The sequence below is a fragment of the Diospyros lotus genome, chromosome 12 (genome assembly GCF_014633365.1).
Source record: "Diospyros lotus cultivar Yz01 chromosome 12, ASM1463336v1, whole genome shotgun sequence".
Lineage (NCBI taxonomy): Eukaryota > Viridiplantae > Streptophyta > Magnoliopsida > Ericales > Ebenaceae > Diospyros > Diospyros lotus.
Genome location: NC_068349.1, coordinates 36,276,192 through 36,282,665, shown reverse-complemented (window position 1 = coordinate 36,282,665; position 6,474 = coordinate 36,276,192). Strand labels below are relative to the sequence as shown.

Here is a 6,474-nt window from a genome sequence, read left to right as displayed (position 1 = left end):
AACAACCTCAGAATAACCCAAATCAACAACAGCAGCACAAGAACTCCTCAAATCAACCCATTAAAGAACAACACAAAATTAACCCAAATGAACAGCAGCAGCACAAGAACAACTCAAATCAACCCATTGAAAAACAACCCAAAGTGGGTCGGTTCGAGTAGGTGAGAGAATGAGAGACAGAGTAGGCGATGGGCGACTGAGGGGGGGCGATCTAAGAAAGGGACGACGGCCGTGTGAGTAGGAGGGGGGGACGGCGGGCGGTGCTCGTAGCCTTGGCAGGGGAGACGGCGAGTGACGACGGTGGCGCCATTCTCTCTCAAGGCCGAGACTGGCCGGGTGTGGGCGACGGTGATGCAAGCAGTGCTAGAGGGGCTCACAACAATGGCGGTGGCGCGATCCTCCCTCAAGGCCGAGGGTAAGAGAGAGAGAGAGAGAGAGAGTATGGGTGGAAGTTTGGGCAATTGTGGGTGAGTGAGGGGAATGATCTAGATCTGAAGAGAGATAGAGAAAAAGAGTAATAAGTGGGTAGGTTGGGATTCAAATTATTTCATTTCCAAATTATCTCAGGATAATGCTACATAACCAATTTGGCCGACAATGCGATTGACAATCTGATATAAAATTACACATATATCCTTAAATATAATTACAAATCTACCCCTGACAATATTGGCAAAAGCCCACATATACCTTCATCTTCATCCTCATTCTCTCTTTCTTTGCCCAAAAACTATTGTCAACGAATATAGGTAGGGTTCTCTCCACCATTGTCGTCTAATTTTTCAAGCTGAGACGCCGCTCAACCATTGCCGCTGGCTTCTGCAAGGTGCTCTCTTTCTCTCTCTCTCTCTCTCTTTGTGGGACGCCCCCATTTTCGCCGAGATCTCCTTCATTGCGATATTGTTTTTGCCAGATTCGGTCGGCGTTTGCTCGCTCCTCTATCGGTCAGAAGTCCAGAAAATCAAGTCGTCGGCAATCATGGCCTCTTCCCTCACTGCTGGTGGTTCTCTTTTCCCTCGCCACTAGTCGTTCCATCTCCCCTCGCTGCCGGTTGTTCCAACTCTAAGTAACCCCCCCTTCTCTCTCTCTGTTCATTCACATAGATGGTGTTTGTGGCTGTTAGTGTACCTTCCTCTCTAACAAAGTATTCCTTCATCTCTCACGCACAATGCTATTTCATGAAATTCAGTTTTTTATTTTTTATTTGGCATTACATTTTGCTGATATTATGTTCAGTTGTTAATTTTTTTCGGATTTGACGTTAATTTTTATTTAACAATTGTTAAAATTAAAATTTCACTCATTGAGATGGTATTTATTTCTTCATTAATTGAATATGCTTGTATAAGTTGCAGCTGTAAGAGGGTTGTAGGGGATGAGGGTTTATCTTGTTATATTGGCTCTATTAGCTAAGAATCAAATTGGTCTTGCATACTTCATAATTTTTAGGTTGTTAACTTGTGCATTCTTTCTGATAGCATGGTTTTAACTTACGGCTTATGCATCTTCTTCTAATTCAATAACTCTTGTCCAACAAAGATCCCCAGTTGTGAAGGTAACTTTTGAATATTCTATGTTGGCAAATGCTTGTGGTTGCTTCTATTGAACATGATAATTCTTGTGCAGGTCTAAATATGTTTTAATGCCTCTAAGCCCTTCAATGTTCTAGCTGATCGTATTGTACTGGGAATACCTGTAAGTATGAACTACTTTAAATATGCTTTTAGATTTGTTACAAGAGTTGCTTTCTAAATTATGTATGTGGTCATTAAGATGCAATATATTTGAACCAAATGGTTGGAGGAAGTAAATATGTGAATTTTTTGTTTAAGTGGTTGATGTTGGTTATTAAGGGGTTTAGTTAGGGGTGGGAGGATGGAATATTATTGTTTAATCAATGTTATCTTTGCAAGAGTTAATGGTGAATTAATTATGCAAGGATGGAGAACACCATTGCACATATCATTTCTTCATGTATGAGCATCATCTTCTTTCCTTTGATTAAAATCAAGCATTTTTTCTTGGTGGTTTGTGCCGTGGCGCTGGAACCAGGAGTATTTTGATCTTATTAATACAGGTACACCTATGGATTTTGGCACAACATGCAACAACCTTCAAAATGGTGTAGAGTACAAGAACTCAAAGGATGTTTTAAGAGATGTGCAGCATATCTGGGATCAGTGTCATAAGTATAATAGAAAAGGCCATGTTTTGGAGCTCATGAAGTAGGTGAAGAAAAGTTTCACATAGTTATGGACAGAAGTTGGGTTATACTGGGAACAATCGCTTCAATTTGTTTTTCTTTTGGGTTTCTGTTTCTTGTAATTCTCAATCAAAATTGGGTTTCTATTTGTATTGTGCTGTTTCTTTTAATTTTCCTTTGGTTTTTGTTTCTATAGTATTTTCCTTTTCTTTCTGTGATTGTACGTTTTTGCATCAATGGGAGTAAAAACAATGAGGAAATGATAGAATTTTGATATGTATTAAATTTGATGACAGAGGAAAAAGAAAAGGAAGGAAGCTGCGATGGGAGAAAAGTTAGAAGTAGAGAGAGAGAGAAAGTGGGTCTATTAAAGAAAAGAAGAAGTGGGTCTGTCATCTTAGAGAGAGAAAGGAAGTAGTTAGACTTTTTTCATATCCTTTTCATTGAGATATAACTGACTATTTTAATAATCATACAATGATCAAAACATAACAATACTCCTAAAGATTCGGAAAACAATCTCGCCAACTGAAGACCAACTCAGCATGATTTATTGACATCCAAGCAAACAACAACTTAAGACCCACTAACTAAACCACCATGTAGATGGATAGATGGACATGCCGCCACCTATGCAACCACATACCACTTCAATGCACATACTCCACCCACCACTATGCACATAGCATTCCCCTTTCTTAAGAATCCTTGTCCGCAAGGATAAAGTCGGGATATGTTTTGGTAAAGCACCATTCATTTTCCCATGTCTCATCTTCCACCCGAGTACCGGACCACTTAATCAAAACTTTCTTTCTTGGCTGGTATTTCCCTTTGTGAATAACGCGACGATCCAGAACAGCTTCTGGTTGTGGAAGAATTGTAGAATCCGCTGAGGTAGAAGGAAGCTGTGGTGTGGCCTGCGTAATGGGACCCAAATGCCTCCGTAATAAACTAACATGAAATACATTATGAATTTGGGAACCCGATGGAAGTGCCAACTTATAAGCCACTGCGCCAACCCTATCAATAACCCTATATGGACCATAGTAACGTGGGGCAAGTTTCAAAGACCTACGAAAGGCCACCGAAGACTGGCGATAACGCTGTGACTTCAAATACACGTAGTCTCCTACCTCAAAAGTGACTTCACGTCGTTTCTGGTCTGTATGACTCTTCATGCGGTCCTGAGCTCGTAAAAGATTGCGATGCAGTTCACACAGAATAACATCACGGTCTCGAAAGTAGTCATCAACTGCTTGTACCCTTGATGTCCTTAGAATATATGCTAACAAATTGTGGGGTGGAACTCCGTAAACAGCCTCAAATGGCATCACGTACGTTGGTAGATGAATGAATAGCAGTGTTATAACTAAACTCAGCCCACGAAATCCATTCCAACCATTTGTGAGGCTGATCACCTGTAAAGCACCTCAAATACTGCTCCAAGGTTCGATTCACCACCTTAGTCTGGCCATCGGACTGCAGGTGGTAACTTGAGCTCATGCATAATTTCGCTCCTTGCAGTTGAAAGAGCGACAGCCAAAATGAACTAATGAACACCTTATCACGATCACTTACTATGGATGTGGGGATTCCATGAAGACGTACCACATTGTTAACAAATGCCTTAGCAACGGTTGTCACCGTAAATGGGTGTTTAAGTGGCACAAAGTGAGCATACTTGGATAAGCGATCAACAATGACCATAATGACGGTATGGCCATTTGAAGGTGGCATTCCCTCTATGAAATCCATAGAGATATCATACCAGATCTGGGTTGGAATTGCAAAGGTTGAAGTAATCCAGCCGGCTTCATACAGTCAATTTTGAATCGCTGACACACATCACATTACTGCAAGAATTCTTTTACTGAATGAGGCATGTTTGTCCAAAAGAAACTGCGCTTGATGCGAGAAAGTGTCTTATGGAACCCGAAATGTCCACCAATGGGAGAGGAGTAACAGTCGGCAAGTACTATTTGAGTCAATGAGGAGGTAGGACTGAGAAGAATTTTGTGATTTTTGAACCACACTCCATCACGTAGTTGTAAGCGAGGATCATCTACTGGACCCAAATGGCTGTAAAAAGAGTCATGTTGAACTTCTTGCTGAAGAGTTGTTCACCAATCCGCGTTTAGCATGGAAGTAGAGATAAGTTGGAACTCTACCACCCAAGATAATGAGTCAGCCGCTTGATTTTCTGACCTTTTTTGTACTCGATCTCATAGTCATATCCGAGTAGTTTGGACAGCCATCGTGTTTGTGATGGAGTAGAAATCCGTTGCTCAAGCTAGTATTTGAGGCTCTTCTGGTCGGTGCGCACTATAAATGGCTTTCCAAGAAGGTAAAGGCGCCATTTTCGAACAGATTTGACAAGAGCTATCATTTCTTTTTCATAGGTAGAAAGAGCTAAAGCTGATCCCTTCAACGCTTCACTAAAATAGGCTATGGGCTTGTTATGTTGAGAGAGAACTGCACCAATTCCAATTCCGCTTGAATCGCACTCAATTACAAATGGTTTAGAGAAATCTAGGAGCTGCAAGACTGAAGGTGATGTTAATGCCTCTTTAATTGCTTGAAGGCGGTCTCTGTAGCTTCATTCCATTTAAACCCCTCCTTGGTCAAGAGATGTGTTAAAGGTGCGGCTATGCTCTCAAAATTTTGAATAAATTTGGGGTAATAACCTGCCAAGCCAAGGAATCCACGAACTTCCCTTGCTGTTGACAGTTTAGGCCATTCAAGCACTGCCTGTATCTTGGTTGGGTCAATAGCCACTCCATACTCAGAAATAACATGGCCTAAGTAGTCAATTTGTGTGACCCCAAACCTGCATTTAGATTCCTTCACAAACAAACTGTTAGAGGATAAGATACATAAAACAATTTGTAAGTGAGTGAGATGTTCTTCCCAAGATGGCGAATACACGAGAATGTCATCAAAGAAAACCAAAATGAATTTCCTGTGATGGGTACGAAAAAGGTCATTCATGAGGCCTTGAAAGGTTGTAGGGGCATTGGTGAGTCCGAATGGCATTACAACGAACTCGTAATGGCCTTCATGAGTTCGAAAAGCTGTTTTCGGTATGTCCTCTTCATGTACCCAAATTTGATGGTAGCCAGCACGTAAATCCAGTTTTGAGAAACATTTAGTTCCATGTAGCTCATCCAAAAGCTCATCAATTACCGGAATCGGAAATTTATCTTGATGGTTATGTTATTCAAGGCTCGATAGTCGACACAAAATCACCACTCACCGTCAGCTTTCTCAACTAGTAAAACGGGAGATGAGAATGGGCTATGGCTGGGTCTTATCAATCCTATTGTAAGAGTTCCTTGAGCATTTTCTCAATTGCATTTTTTTGATAATGAGGGTAACGGTATGGCCTAACGCTAACGGGTGCCGCATTTGGCTATAGTGGAATGTAATGGTCATGTTCCCGTTTAGGAGGCAAGTGAGTGGGTGGTTCAAATAGCTGAGAAAAATCAACTAAGAGGTGGGACAAGTCAGGTGGATATGAGGGTGGCTCGACTTTACTAGATGAGGTAATTTGGAGAAAGTGACCCATACCTTAGAGGTGTTTTGAATTCTTTTTCTGACAATGCTTCAACTTCAGCAGGCTTCATCCCTTGGAAACTGTGGGTAATGCCTCCCACCTTAAAGGTCATGGACAATTGTGTATAGTCTGTCTTAATTGGTCCAAGAGTTTCCAACCACTGCACGCCTAGAACCAATGGACATGCGGCAACCGGAAGCACATAGAAGTCAGTTGTAATGGATGACCTTGGATGGAGATGGTAAGAGCTTGACATTGTCCTGCACATCAATCTTTTCTTGGTTGGCCACCATAACCTGAAACTTTTTATTCTGGACCACCGACAAGCCGAACTTCGTGGCAATGGATTGATCGATGAAGTTATGTGTGCTGCCACCGTCTATTAGCACAGGTATGATCTTATTTTTCAGTTTCCCTTGAACGCGCATGGTTTGTGGATGATGGGTTCCTGCCATAGCATGAAAGGAATTTCGGGCATGGCTTCATCTTCTTCTAATTTCAGTGTAGCCTTACTGTCGTCTTCAGAATCGGGATAAGAAGAGTCCTCAATCATGAACAATTGTGGACGTTCACAACGATGTCCCGGAACAAATTTCTCATCGTAATAATAACATAGGCCTTTGTCCCTTCGCTCTCGCGCCTCTTGCTGGTGATACGGCGGAATGTGGTTTGCGAAATGCTCGAGCTTAATGTACTGACGCGCAAATTTGGTGTGGGA

The 6,474-nt window shown here is 41.7% G+C and overlaps 1 long non-coding RNA gene across 5 annotated transcripts; it reads left to right on the top strand.

Annotated features, from left to right (window-relative positions):
• Positions 1-2,416, top strand: LOC127787683 (uncharacterized). 5 transcript variants are annotated; one of them, XR_008020175.1, is made up of 4 exons: positions 677-826; positions 914-1,555; positions 1,627-1,695; positions 2,078-2,416. It is a non-coding gene; the product is annotated as an uncharacterized LOC127787683 (long non-coding RNA). The 5 variants fall into 5 exon arrangements; XR_008020176.1 differs by having other exon boundaries at positions 1,627-2,416; XR_008020173.1 differs by having other exon boundaries at positions 914-1,695.
• The last annotated feature ends 4,058 nt before the right edge of the window (positions 2,417-6,474 follow it).